Source organism: Leucopleurus acutus (genome assembly GCF_964270905.1).
Source record: "Leucopleurus acutus genome assembly, chromosome: 20".
In the NCBI taxonomy this organism is placed as follows: domain Eukaryota; kingdom Metazoa; phylum Chordata; class Mammalia; order Artiodactyla; family Delphinidae; genus Leucopleurus; species Leucopleurus acutus.
This window is the reverse complement of record NC_139162.1, coordinates 45205636-45221689: the sequence shown is the minus strand read 5'-3', so window position 1 is coordinate 45221689 and position 16054 is coordinate 45205636.

Genomic DNA, 16054 nt, shown 5'->3' with positions numbered 1-16054 from the left:
GGCCACTGAGCCTGTGCGTCCGGAGCCTATGCTCCGCAACGGGAGAGGCCACAGCAGTGAGAGGCCCACGTATAGCAAAAAAAAAAAAAAAAAAGAATACAAAATGGGGACTTCTCTGGTGGCTCAGTGGATAAGGCTCTGCACTCCCAATGCAGGAGGCCCGGGTTCAATCCCTGGTCAGGGAACAAGGTCCCACATGCATGCTGCAACTAAGAGCTCGCATGCCACAACTAAGGAACTCATGTGCCACAACTAAGGAGCTGGCAAGCCACCAGTAAGGACCCCCACCTGCCGCAACTAAGGAGCCCACCTGCTGCAACTGAGGAGCTGGTGAGCCACAACTAAGGAACCTGCAAGCCACAACTAAGACCCAATGCAACCAAATAAATATATTTTTAAAAATACAAAATGTGGGTAGGGGAGTAAAAAGTGTAGATCTTTTAGAATGTGTTTGAATTTAAATGACTCCGTTTAAAACAAGTAGATATAGGTCAACATATATGAACCCCATGGTAAGCACAAATCAAAAACCTACAACAGATACACAAAAACTAAAAAGAAAGAAACACAAGCATACTACTAAATAAAATCATCAAATCACAAGAAACAAAATGAAGAAATGAACAGAGAACTACATAAACAACCAGAAAACAAGTAATAAAATGGCAATAAGTACATACCTATCAATAATTACCTTAAATGCCAATGAACTAAGTGTTCCAATCAAAAGACAGGGTGGCTGATTGGATAAAAAACAAGACCCATCTATATGCTGCCTACAAGAGACTCATTCCAGAGCTAAACACACACACAGACTGAAAGTGAGGGGTTGGGAAAAGATATTTCATGCAAACGGAAATGACAAGAAAGTGGGAGCAGCAATTCTCGTATCACAAAAAACACTTTAAAACAAAGTCTATACCAAAAGACAAATAAGGGCATTATATAATGATAAAGGGATCAATCAGAAGAGGATATTACACTCGTTAACATATATGTCCCCAATACAGGAGCACCTAAATATATAAAGCGAACACTAACAGACAGAAAGTGAGAAACTGGTAATAATATAATAATAGTAGCGGACTTTAACACCCCACTTACATCAATGGGCAGATCATCCAGACAGAAAATCAATAGGGAAGCAGTCGTCTTAAATGACACAATAGACCATTTGGACTTAATAGATATCTACAGGACATTACATCCAAAATCCGCAGAATACACATTCTTTTCAAGTGCACATGTAACATTCTCCAAGATAGATCTCATGATGAGCCACAAAACAAGTCTCAATAAATTTAAGAGGATAGAAATTATATCAAGCATTTTCTTTGACCACAACAGTATAAAACTAGAAATCAACAGAAAAATGGGAAAAGAACAAATATGTAGAGACTAAACAACATGCTACCATAAAACCAATGGATCAATGAAGAAATCAAAGAGGAAATCAGATAATACCTCAAGACAAATGAAAATGGAAACACAAGTCTCCAAAATCTATGGGATGCAGAAAAAGCAGTTCTAAGAGGGATGTTTATAGTGATACAGGTCTTCCTCAAGAAACAAGAAAAATCTCAAATAATCAACCTAACCAACTATCTAAAGGAATTAGAAAAGGAACAAACAAACCCCAAAGTGAGCAGAAAGAAGGAAATAATAAAGACCAGAGGGGAAATAGATAAAATAGAAACAACACAACAACAACAAAATAATAGAAAAGATCAATGAAACCAAGAGGTGGCTTTTTAAAAAGTTAAACAAAATTGATAAACCTTTAGCAAGGCTCACCAAGAAGAGAGAGGGCCTAAATAAATAAGACATGAAAGAGGAAAAATAGCAACTGATACCTCACAAAGAAACAAAAAATCATAAGAGAATACTACAAAGAATTATATGCCAACAAATTGGACAACATAGAAGAAACAAATTTCTAAAAACACAAACCTGCCAAGGCTGAATCAAGAAGAAACAGACAATTTGATCAAATTGATCACTTGTAGTGAAATTGAATTTGTAATAATAAAACTCCCAGTAAACAGAAGTCTAGGACCAGACAATTTCACAGGGGAATTCTACAAAACATGTAAAGAAGAGCTAATATACCTACCCTCCTCAAACTATTCAAAAAAATTGAAGAGGATGGAACACTCTCAAATTCATTCTATGAGGCCATCATTACCCTGACACTGAAATCAAACAAAGACACTACAGAAAAAGAAAATTACAGGCCAATATCTTTGATGAATATAGATGCAAAAATCCTCAATAAAATATTAGCAAACTGAATCCAACAGTATATAAAAAGGATCATAACACCATGATCAAGTGGGATTTATTCCAGAAATGCAAGGCTGGTTCAGTATTCACAAATCAATCAATATGATACACCACATTAAAAAAAGGATTGTGTCAGTAGATGCAGAGAAACTGTTAGACAAAATTCACATTCACTCATGATAAAAACACTCATCAAAGTTGGTATAGAGGGAACCTATCTCAATAAAGGCCATTTAGCACAAGCCCACAGCTAACATCATACTCAACAGTGAAAGGCTGGAAGATTTCCCTCTAAATTCAGGAACAAGACAAGGATGCATATTCTCATCACTTCTATTTAACATAGTATTGGATGTCCTAGTCATAGCAGTCAGACAAGGAAAAGAAATAAAAAGCATTCACATTGGAAGGGAAGAGGTAAAACTGTCACTATTTGCAGATGACATACTTTGGGTATGCAGAAAACTCTAAAGTCTCCACCAAACTTTAAACTTCAAGTATTGTCATGTAGTTTCAGCCCTATTCCCAAAAGGCACTTACCCTCAACTAATGGCATTTGCTCCCATATTTCCAATTATTTTCACGTTGTAACTTATGAAGCAATTGAATATATATTTGAATATATATTTTTCTTTCTGCACCATTTTCATCACCAATTTTTCAACCTTATTGGGGCTCCTTGTTATCTTATAAGCTTTAAAATAAATAGCACACATACAAACTGCCTTAAGGCAAAATACAGGGTAAGCATGACAGTGTGTTGAAACAGTACATATGCATAACATTCCAAAGAGTGCTGGACAACACTCTCTCTTCACTCTTCTCACCTGCCAAAGTATGCAACAGAATAGTTGAAGTTCATCCAAATGTCACAACATTGTAAATGTGTTCCATGTGATGTTCTCTAACTGAAAATGGTTGTATAGAATAAATTGATGTTTGACTTTGCCTAAAACCATACAATGTTCTCATATCAGTTCTTATAATGTATTTATTTAGTGTGTTTTGGAGTAAAAGTCACTACTTTGAAAGAAGAAAAGCATCATTGTAGAAAAAGTGCTTTAACTTTTGGAAGCTTTTGAAGCAAAAAGTCATTACTAAATAGTCATCTTGTGAGATGTTTGTATAAATTTTCATTTTTATCTGAAGTTAATTTTCTGGATGTATTTTTTAATTTTTATTTTTTGCCTAGCTTTCTAGTAAGTATTGTTCAAAATGTAACAATGTTCCTAATATATTATTAATATTTATATATAATATATTAATAGCATTTTATATTTATGTTAATATATATTATGTGTTATATATATTTTTTTTTAATTTTTAATTGAAGCATACTTGATTTACAATGTTGTGTTAGTTTCTTTTTCTTTTTTTTTTTTTGGTTGCGTTGGGTCTTTGTTGCTGCGCGCGGGCTTTCTCTAGTTGCAGTGAGCAGGGGCTACTCTTTGTTGCAGTGTGTGGGCTTCTCATTGCGGTGGCTTCTCTTGTCGCAAAGCATGGGCTCTAGGCACATGGGCTTCAGTAGTTGTGGCACGCGGGTCAGTAGTTGTGGCTTGCAGGCTCTAGAGTGCAGGCTCAGTAGTTGTGGCGCCCAGGCTTAGTTGCTCCACAGCATGTGAGATCTTCCTGGACCAGGGCTTGAACCCGTGTCCCCTGCATTGGCAGGCAGATTCTTAACCATTGCACCACTAGGGAAGTCCCTATGTTATATATTATTAATATGTAATATATATTAATAGCAATTTTCACATAGTCAAACATTATTTCCTAGAGAGTCTCTCATGGTCTTCCATGTGCCCACTGCTTCCATCTGGACAGATTTTTCTTTACCTCTGTTTCCTAGCTGTTGTCCTTGTTTTCCTGGTTTATATTTACACTGAGACCTTCTCTTGCCCCTCTGCCATGTTGCTTTTTTCCCCCTGATTCCTTGTGTAACTCTTTGCTCTTTTAGTACTTGATCTTAATATAACACAACCTCTACTACTCTCTTAGAAAAAAGAAGTCCACAGAAAAGGCTGAAAGAAAGTATTTCCCTCCCAAAGCCATTCAGTAAAGACTGGAGGAAGAGACTCCTTCAGATGTGAACATGATGTAAGACTTCAAGGAACACACACAAAAAAATCAAGGAAACATGATACCACCAAAGGAATACAATAATCTTCCAGTAACCATCCCCAAAGAAATGGAGATCTGCAATTTGCCTGATAAAGAATTCAAAATATTTAGGAAGTTTGGTGAGAAAAAAGAAAACACAGAAACACAATTCAATGAAATAAAAAAACAATATACAAAAAGTTTAACAAAGAGATAGAAATCATAAAAAAGAACCAAACAAATTTTCAAGCTGAAACAAGCAATGAATGAAATGAAAAATGCAATAGGGAGCATCAACAGCAGATTTAATCCAGCAGGAGAATGAATCTGTGAGGTCATAGATAGGTCATTTGAAATAACTCAGAGGGGAACAAAGAAAAAAGAATGAAAAAAAGTGAAGAAAATATAAGGTCTGAAACCATAAAACTATTAGAAGAAACTATTAGAAAAAATCATAGGGAATAGCTTCTTGACACTGGTCTGGGCAATGATTTTTTGGATATGACACCAAAAGCACAGACAACAAAAACAAAAATAAACAAGTGGGACTACATTTAACTAAAAAGCTTTTGCACAGCAATGGAAACAGTCATCAAAATGAAAAGGCAACATACAGAATGAGAGAAGATATTTGCAAACCACATGTCTGATAAAGCTATTAATATCCATGATATATAAAGATTTATACAACTCAACAGCAAAAACAAACAAAAAGTGAATAACCTCATTAAAAAATGGGGAAAGGACCTGATTAGACGTTTTTTCCAAAGAAGATATATTAATGGCCATCTGGTACATAAAAGGGCTCAACATCACCAATCATTAGGGAAAAGCAAATCAAAACCACATTGAGATATCACCTCATACCTGTTAGGATGGCTTCTATCAAAAAGACAACATAGCACAGAGAACTCTACTCAATACTCTGTAATGACCTATATGGGAAAAGAATCTAAAAAAATGTGGATATATGTATAACTGATTCACGTAGCTGTACAGCAAGAACTAACATAACATTGTAAATCAACTCTACTCCAATAAAAGTTAGTTTAAAAAAATGCAACAGGGACTTACCTTGTGGTCCAGTGGGTAAGACTCTGCACTCCCAATGCAGGGGGCCAGGGTTCGATCCTTGGTTGGGGAGCTAGATCCCGCATGTGTATCACAACTAAGAGTCCACATGCCGCAAATTAAGAAGCCCATGTGCCACAACTAAGACCTAGGGCAGCCTAAAAAAAATAATAAATAAATATTTTTTAAAAAGACAAAAGTTAAGTGTTGGCGAGAATGTGGAGAAAAGGAAATCTTTGTACACTGTTATTTGGAATGAAAATTGGTAAAGCCTTTATGGAATACAGTATGGAGATTCCTCAAAAAATTAAAAATAGAACTATTATATAATCCAACAGTCCCATTTCTGGGTATATATACAAAGGAAACAAAATCAGTATCTTGAAAAGTTATCTGCACTCCCATGTTCATTTTTATTGCAGCATTATTCACAGTAAGATATGGAAACAACCTAAGTGTACATTGATGGATGAACAGATAAAATGGATATGAGATATTCGTCACTCACTGGGACCTTCTCTTGCCACTCTGCTGTGTTGATTTTTTTTCTTTTTCTATTGATAGATAGTTAGATATACATACATATAATGGAATATTATTCAGCTATGAGAAGGAAGGAAATTCTGCCATTTGCAACAACATGGATGTATCTAGAGTACATTATGCCAAGTGAAATTGGCCAAAGACAAATACTATATGGTTTAATTTATGTGTATATCTAAAAAAAAAAGAAAAGGTCCAACTCATAGAAGCCGAATAGAATGGTGTGGTTATTAGGGGCTGGAGGGTGGAGGAGATAGGGATATGCTGGTCAAAGGGTACAAGCCTTCATTTATAAGATGCTTTGGGAATCTAATGTACATTGTGGTAACTATACTGTACTTGAAATTTTCTAAGAGAGTAGACCTTAAGTATTCTCACCCCCCCACCCCCCAAAAAAGAGAGGTAAGTATTTGAGGCAATGGATATGTTAAATAACCTTGTTGTGGTAATCATTTCACAAAGTATACGTATGTCAAATCATCACTTTGTATATTTTAAATATGTACAATTTATTTGTCAATTATATCTCATTAAAGCTGAAAAATCTGTTTTAAATAAAAGGAAAAACAATAAAAGAGGAAAAAGAAAGAAAAAGGGTTCATAGGAGATACATATTTGAGCCATTGCTTATCTAGAAATGTCCTATACAACCCTCGCATTAGTGTGAATTTTGGCTGGATAAATAACTCTAGTCAAGAACTCATTTCTCTCTTATTATTGAAAAATTCATCACATTTTTTTGGTTTATTTTCTTTTGTTCACTTGTTTTTTCATTTCAGGGTACTATTGAGCAGGCCATTGTGTTTCTGTTTCCTGGTGCCTTCATGTGACCTGTTTTCTGATTGTTGAAAATGTTTGGGTCTTCTTTATATTCCTATTATTGTAAAATTTTATCCTTTGATACCCTGCCAAGGGGCTACCAGTTACTTATAACTTGAGTTTTCAGGGGAGAGGAGGAAGCAGGAGGGTACTCCTCTTTATTGAGAATATACTATATGCCTGTTGGCTTTTTAATTGCGATATTTGTCTTAAATGAATTTAGTATACTTTTAAATTAGAAAGGATCTCGGAATCCTCACTGTGCACAGGAGCTTTTGTCTGAAAGAACTGGGTTGTGTGAGACCTGCTCACTGATTAACACTAACTCTCTATTCTTCACTCACATCACAGGCATTGACCCCAACCTGTTTGCTCTCCATTTCTCTTCTTTCCTGTAAAATTCTCCTGTACTTCCTCTACTTTTATCTTTTTTTTGTCTTTCCTTCCATCTTGAAATCATTTATTTTCATTACACAAGTTTTCATTTCAGGAATTTGTGATATTCAAGGATGTGTCCATAGACTTCTCTCAGGAGGAGTGAGAATGCCTGGACTCAACTCAAAGGAATTTGTACAGATATGTAATGTTGGAGAATTATAGCAACCTGGTCTCAGTCGGTAAGCACAACTATCTCCAAAAAGTCTTAGTTTGCCCTCTGGATTATGTGCTTCCCCCAAGAAGAATTTTTCAATGCTTTTCATATATCCTATGCATTTCTTCTCCCTATTCCTAAAGAAATGGCTTGAGCTTTGCAGAGTCTGGGAAGCATCGTTGGGCCTAAGGCCAAAGTTCCATCTTCTGTGTTTTTTGTGGCCCTTGCAATAGTGACATCCTCCTTTATTTGCTGATCACAGGACAGGATTTGAGTGCTGGAACATCTACAACATAAAAGTCTTTCTTCTCTCATGAGTAGGACTTTCCATTCCCAAGCCAGAAGTGATCTCTTTATTGGAGCAAGGGAAGGAGCCTTGGGGTGTTTTTGACGGTGAGCTGACAAGGGGCCTGTATCTAGGTAAGCGACTGACGGTCATGCAAGAGGAGAGGAGTGCAGGATGTAACTTAGTTGTTCAATGAGGAGACCATGTCTTTGAGATATTTTGGGAAATATCCCCTCAGAGGTCCACAACTATATAGAAAAGTAAACCTCACTATGAGCTTCCATATGCCCACACCGCCACCTCCAAATAACCCTATCTCTGCTTCTTTTCTCTCATTTTTCCCTCCTATTCATAGCAGGTGATTCTGATGACAAGCTTCTACCTTTATCTGGGATCTTATTCCTTCTTATTGGTTCACTCTCTTTTATCTTTTGGGTTATATATGTGTCACTCCCTTGGAACGTTTTGGTATTTAGTATATTTAGTTTTTGGATTAATTATTTATGTATTCATTCTTTCAGCCAACACTCCCTTATATTCTATGTGTGGAGGATATTTTTCTAGGAGACATAGAGGTTATAAAATAATATGAACTATTAAGAAATGTATAGCCTGAGGATTGGGAAAGTATCTTTTCAAATCATTCAAAAAGTACAATTAATTGTAAGAGGAGTTCACATATTGCAACCAGAAGAAATGGCTAAGATTGAAATATGGAAAAGCCTCACAGAGCTATAATAGTTGGAGCCTTGGGAGTGATTGCAGTCACCTTGGTAGAGAGTTTTGGGTGTAAAGGTTATGTACTTGTAATGGGAAGGCAAAGACTGCAGACGAGAAAAGACTAAGGTAAAGGTCGCTGATCAAGCAATCGCATTAATGCATGCAATCAACATAATAGGGTGGGAGTGAAGGATGACTTAAGGCAGAGGGCACAGTAACTACAAAAGTCCTGAGGCAGGCAGGCTCATTGTGTATGAGAAGCACCAAGGGCTAATCTGTCTAAGACAGAGTAAACAAGGAAAGGAGTATGAGATGTGATCAGAGAGGTGTATGTTGGAAAGAGTCAGTTTATGGTGACCTTGTAAATTGTGGTTGAACTTTTTCTGAGTAAAATGGGACATAAATAGAATATTTTAAGTGGAGGCTGTTCCTTTCTGAAGTCAGCAGCTCTTGGAAGGTTTCTGATTAGGACTATTTGTTGGTCAACAGTTATGTTGACGTGATGGTGACAGTTTGGGATGAACTGGCCAGGTGTTGGACAGGGATAAGAGTTGAGAGAGATTAATGGTCCCTCCCTCTACCCTCACCTCAAAAGGTCTAAGTGTTCTATACCCAATGATCAGGGTTGTTCCTCTTCTACAGCCATATGATCAGTCTCCAACCAGTCCCTGCAGCAATCACTTCATTCTTTTTCCAATATCCCCCATGTCTTATTCATACCGTATGGCATAACTCATCCCTAGATGCCTCAGCAGTTTCTTACTATACCTGTGCTATCCTAGAACCTCCTCCATTCCTGTTGTGTGGACCATGCCAGCACCACCTTAAGAGTCATCAGCTCGTGGTGATCATTTTGTAATGTATAGTATATTGAATCACTATGTTGTGCACCAGTAACTAACATAGTGTTGTAGGTCTATTATACTTCAATGACAATAAAAAACAAACAAACAAACTCATAGAAAAAGAGATCAGATTTGTGGTCACCCCAGGCAGTGGGTAGGAGGAGGGGGAATTGGATGAAGGTCGTCAAGAGGTACAATCTTCCAGTTATAAGATAAATAAGGACTAGAGATGTAATATACAACATGATTAATATAATTAATACTGCTCTATGTTACATACAAAAGTTGTTAAGGGAATAAATACTAAGAGTTTTCATCACAAGGAAAAATTAATTTTTTCTTTTTCTTTTGTATCTATATGAGATGATGGATGTTCACTGAACTTATTGTGGTAATCATTTCATGATGTATGTAAGTCAAATATTATGCTGTATACCTTAAACTTATACAGTACTGTATGTCAATTATAGCTCAATGAAACTGGAAGAAAGAAAAGTTAGATGAGGGAAGGGATGGGACAAGGGGAACCCTGAAGGAGTCTAGCTTGCCCCTACCCCGATGTGAGGAGCAGAGTTACAACTGGTCTCAGCACACAATTTTGCCCCAGCCAAGGGCCCAAGTCCAAAAAACAGGAAGGGCTGAGAAGCTGTGGGAGACAGTACTGACTGCTGGACATTTACTTCATGTCAGATTTCACGTTATCCTCACGAGCACTCTTGGAGAAAGGTGCTATTAGTCTATTTAAAAATAAAAACTTAGGGAGGGAGAAATGGGGAGGTAATAGTAAAATGGTTCAAGTTTCAGATATACAAGGTAAGTCCTAGAGTTTACTGTACAGCCTAGGGCCTATAGTTAATAATATTGTATTGTATACTTGAGCATTTGCCAGGAGGGAAGAGCTGACAGTCTGTGTTCTTATCACACAAAAAATAATAATAAATAAAGAGGGTGGGAGGAGACTTTTGGAGGTGATGGATATGTTTATGGCATTGATTCTGGTGATCATGATCATGATCATGATATGTACTTATCTCCAAACTCATCAAATTAATGCATTATCAGTTTTTTTGTATTATATCAATCGTACTTAATAAAGTGGGTTTTTTGGGGGGGTTAAATATTTATTTATTTATTTGGCTGCACTGGGTCTTAGCGGCAGCATGCAGGATCTTCGTTGTGGCACAGAGGAACTTCATTGCGGCATGCGGGCTCTTTTAGTTGTAGCATGCAGGCTCTTAGTTGCGGTGTGCAGGATCTAGTTCCCTGACCAGGGATTGAACCTGGGTCCCCTGCATTGGGAGTGTGGAGTCTTAACCACTGGACCACCAGGGAAGTCCCAATAAAGTGGGTTTTTTTGTTTTTTAAAGATATTAATGTAGTAGGCAGAGCACAGGCTCTGAACTCAAGAGAGAACTGGTTTTGAATCTCAGTCCTTGCCTTTGCTAACATGAATAAAATTTAAAATTCCTCCACTTTGAGGATTTTGGGGGGTTACAAAACATAGAATTTGGGCAAGCATATAGGTGATAAAAGGTGATAAACATTATTTTTCCCCTTAAAAATAAAACAGAAATTTAAAACATCACCTCATATTCACGATCATTATCATCAATATCCATAATTGCTAAATTCAGCAAGTACAGCCAGGAGACAAAAGAAGTACTAGGTTAGAGTTTCCCAGCCCCCTTTTCTCCAAGGGTATGTGTGGAAGGCAAAAAGGTAGAGTGAGAAGTTAATCATGTGGATTGGGTTTCTGACAGCAGTCTGGGCCTCTTCCATCCTCTCCAACCTCATAATTAAGCATTCTATTTAAATGGAAGGTAACATTTTGGGAGAATTGCCACATTTAGTGCCCAAACTGCCTGTCTTAATTATGTGCTCCACTGGGAGCTGTCTCAGTTGTCCAATTATCTTTTCAGTTTCTCCATCTTTCCATTTTCCATCTTTCAATGGCACCTGCTGCCTGCATATGATACAGGGCATGAAAGGTCCAGTGAATATTCCACGTAGCTGCCTATTGCAGCGTATGTTTTGGTTATAAGGTGGCACTATTGTCTGATTGGATATGTTCAGGGAATCCAAGTAGATAACAATGTAACACATCTATGGCTTAGATGACCATACTATTCCATCTAAGAGTCTTTGCAAAGTATGGCCCCCATCTGCTGTGTGGACAGGTTGGCAGTGCTATACACTGAAAGGGTGTCTATTGCAGTCAATTCCCACCAGTACCTTTGGGTGGAACAGAGAGAGCCTATATGGTCTATTTTCCAGGACTGGCCAGGTCTAGTACCCCTGGCTATGTGTCCAAGAGTTCTCTTTGCTACTCAACTGCATAGCTGACAGTCTAGGCATGTTTGCTGGGCTTTCCTGACCTCTTGTGTTGGAATCACTATGTCTCATTTTGGGGCTCAGTCCTGAATTATGGATGGATTATCTATACACATGTGATTGTGAATCCAGGTGGCCATGGCCCTTACCTGGGTCCTTATCTGATGATCTCATAGATTCCATTCCAATAAATTTCTGTTGTTTTAATCCACCTAGTTTGTGGCACTTTGTTGTAGTAGCCCTAGGAAACTAATATACTGGTTGACAGTGTCAGAAATGTGCTGTGTCCAAAACCCAAGGGGATGTCATTGCCTAGTGGACACATTTTTTGCCATAGGCTCCAGTCTGCGTATTGTCAGTTGCTGACACTTGGTCCTCATAAAACCCTTTTCAATGGGCATCCACATGGTTACAACCAAGGGATGTGGGTCTTGTGCAATCTCTTGCCATAATGCCTCATCCTCACAGAGGCTGAAACTTAATTATCCAGTTGTCCCACCGCCAGGTACAACACCACATCGCCAGTGCATTGGCTCCTGCCCATGAGTCAGTGAAAATGTAACAAGGTACATTTTGAGGGGTATTTTCCAGGGGAAGCATCGCAGCCTGCAGTTCCTCCCATTAAGCAGAGTTCTCTTTTCCATGCACAACTTTAAGCATTTTTCTTTGAGGCTGCACAGCAGCAGTGGTCTAGTACATCCCATCTGTTTTTAACTTAGCTGATATGTCCATGAACCAGGCCCAGGAATACTCAGGAATCTTAGTGTATTGAAGCTCCCTAGAAGCTCAAGGTGCTGGAACAGACACTGCATCTGACATAACTGCATCTGGAGAATGACTAGTCACTTATTCATGTAGATGTGAAATGCCATGAATGACCAGTTTGCCTCTTTTCTGGATATTCCACTTCCACTTAATAATGAATGCTGTTGTACAATATTCACTTTGTTGGTATTCACATTTCTAACCCAGGATAGGGATGTTTGTGTAACACAACCTGCTATTGGTTTGTTACTCTTCAGTATCCAGTGACTAATAATGAGCCAGTAATTGTCTCCGAAACGGGGTATTTTGTTGTACTGGCTTGAATAGTGTCCCCTCCAAATTCATGGCTACCTGGAACCCATAAATGTGACTTACTTATTTGGGAATACAGTCTTTGCAGATATAATCAAGTTAAGATGAGGTTACACTGGATTAGGGTGGGCCCTAAATGCAATATGACTGGTGTCCTTATTTTTATAAAAGGCAAATTTGGACACAGTGACACGGCCATACAAAGAGAACGCCATGTGATAACAGAGCCAGAGACTGGAGTGATATGTCTACAGGCTAAGGAATGCCAAGAATTGCCAGAAACCACCAGAAATAAGGAAAAAACAAGGAAAGATTCTCCCCTAGAGCCTTCAGAGAGGCCAACACCTTGATTTCAGACTTCTGGCCTTCAGAACTGTGAGACAATAAATTTCTGTTGTTTTAAACCAGCTAGTTTGAGGTACTTTGTTGTGGCAGTCCTAGGAAATTAATAATACTCGTTGATGGTGTCAGACACGTGCATGTCCAAAACCCAAGGGAATGCCATTGCCTAGTGACCACATCTTTTTGCCACAGGCTCCAGTCTGCAGAAATGTCAGTTGCTGACACTTGCAGCTCAAAAGCCTTGTTAGGGCTGACTGGCCAGAATGGAAGGGCAGCCTGTACAGCTTGTTGGATAGTTTCTAAGGCCTGTTATTGGACAGTGCCCCTTTTGAGTGATCTTATATAGTGAGTTAGGAGGATCCTCATGTGAGGTATGAAGTGCCTCCAACACCCAAACGTGCCTATCACATGTGCCTCATTTTGTTTGCTGAAGCTTTTAAGGCCAACAATTTTTCTTTAAAAAGCTCAGGGCTTTTTCTCTGGGCAGCCCACCTGGTTTCCAAGAATCTTCCTTCAGTGTTTAGCCCCTGTATCTTATTGGGATCTTAATCTTCCAGCCCTGGTTCAGATAATTGACTCATCTTATGAAAGGCAGTCTATATGCTGTGCTTAGCCCTTCCAATCGGAATAATGCCATCAATGTAATGGTAACAGGACATCTCTGGTGATATTTCAGCCTTTTTAGATCTTGGCCTATTCACTAATGATGAATTGTGAAGAGTTTAGGTAGCCTGTGGCAACATGATAAAATAAAGGTAATTAGAAACTTGTGAAGGCAAATTGGCACTGATTTGCAGAATGCAACAGGATGCTGAGAAGGTATTAGCAATGTCCACCAACCATGGCAAGACAGACTCCTTCAGTCTGCATTACAGACTCTGTGATTGTTAATACTGGAACTGCACGTGTGAGAGAGACTACTGCCACGCTGAGCTTCTGGTAGTTCACAGTCCAGAGCCAGATAACATTGTATTTTTCACTGGCCACTGAGGGCCATTATGTGACATAGTTTCTTTTTGCACCTCTTCCTCCACTAGCTCCTTGATCAGTATAGTGACCTCTGACGTCTTCTACTCCCTCTGTCCTCCTTCCCTAGCACCCTATACTACTTCATAGTAACTACATGACTATACTGAAGAAGTCTAGTAGGCTCCAGGTTGGGTACTTGCGTCACTACCACTGTTCTAATTGTGGCATTTCCCCATTGGGAACATCTCTAATGGTCAAGAGAATTATTACCTATAATTAACACATCTATTACCACAACACATTCAGCAGTATCAGTTACAACCACTTGAATGGGTATTGCTCCAAAAGAGTCCACCTGTAAAGTTATACCAGTCTATTGATCAATCTGGAAATTACTTTCCAAATTATTTCTGGAAGTTATTATTAACTGCTTCAAGTAATTTTTTTGACCACACCCAAGGGTGCTTTCTAGCACCGCAGTAACTTATGTCCCAATGTCCAAAAGGGCTTAAAATGTTTGGCAACCTTGGTCACTGTCAAGTCCCCAACATACCTTGACCAGTGCAGGTGGCCTTGGGTCCCTCTTAGGGAAGGATGAACCTTTGCCTTTACTCCAGTCCTATTTGTTCTTAAAGGCAGTAAGGAAAGAGAGGCACTATTGAAGGCACTGGATCAACACCAATCTAAACAGTACAGAACTCTACAAGAGGATCCAGATTCTCTTGGTCCTCTTCCTGTTTGCCCAAATTAATACTAAAGCTGGCAGGTATCTTCCCCTGTTACAGAAGATATACAAATGGACACATCAGGTAAATTCAAATGAAAACCACCATGCACCCACCAGAAAGGTTAAAAAGGAAACACATAAAGTGTATGTTAGGTATACAGAGCAACTGGAACTATAATACATAGCTGCAATCGGAAAACCACTTTGGAAAACCGTTTGGCAATGTATTACTATAGTTAAACATATGCATAACCTATGACCCAGCAATTCCCCTCCAAGATGCACACATATACACAGCAAAATACACAAATGAGACTGTTCAAAAGCACTATTCCTAGTAGCCCCAAGCTAAAAACAAGCCAAATACCATCAACAATGAGAGTAAGCGAACTTTATCAATTAATCTCACAAACTGGATATTTGGCAAAAGAAGTCAGACCAAAGGGGTTAGAAAGTGTGCATACAATATGATTGCATTTATGTTCAGTTCAAAATCAGGCAAAACTAATCTGTAATATTGTAAGTCATGTGATGGATATCTTTACAGGAGACCAGTAGGGGACTTCTGGGGTGCTAGTTATGAAACTGATCAGAACACAGTGGGGGCCTCCTGGGCACAAAAACCTTTCTGTGTCCCCAGTTTCTTATTTGCAGGATAAAGGCTTCAGCCTCCTAGACCTTCCTGAATACCAAAGAGCAGATTCAAACAGTTACTAATCAAGGAAGTAAGGGAATGCAGAAACCAAGAATGAGCAGTCAAGAAACTATAGTGCATGGGACTTCCCTGGTGGTCCAGTGGTTAAGGCTCCATGCTCCCAATGCAGGGGGCATGGGTTCAATCCCTGGTCCGGGAACTAAGATCCCACATGTTGAGTGGCATGGCCAAAAAAAAAAAAGAAAAGAAACCGTAATGTAACCATTAAAGCAGGATCCTGGTTCCTCCTCAAGGGATATACATAATCATATCTTTGCGTTCTTCTGCAGGAACTAAGGCTCCCACCTAGGTGGAGGAAGGTAACTTCAGGCTGAGCACAAGAGTCCTGGAACACTGCCCTATTACCTCACCACCAGTCAGAAGAAAGTCACACACCCTGAAGCCCTCACCCCAAATTTTGCCTGTTAAAACCAGCAGGGAGTTTGGGGTTTTTGAGCACAAGCCACCTGTTCTCCTTACTTGGACCTGCAATAAACCTTTCTCTGCTCCAAACTCCAACACCTCAGTTTGGCCTCACTGTGCTTCAGGCACACGAACTTGTATTCAGTAACAGTTACTCTAAGTTCGAGCAATTTATGAAAAATCACCCATCTTTAACGATTTGGGCACTTTTTGGCATGTTACATTCAGAAAGTGG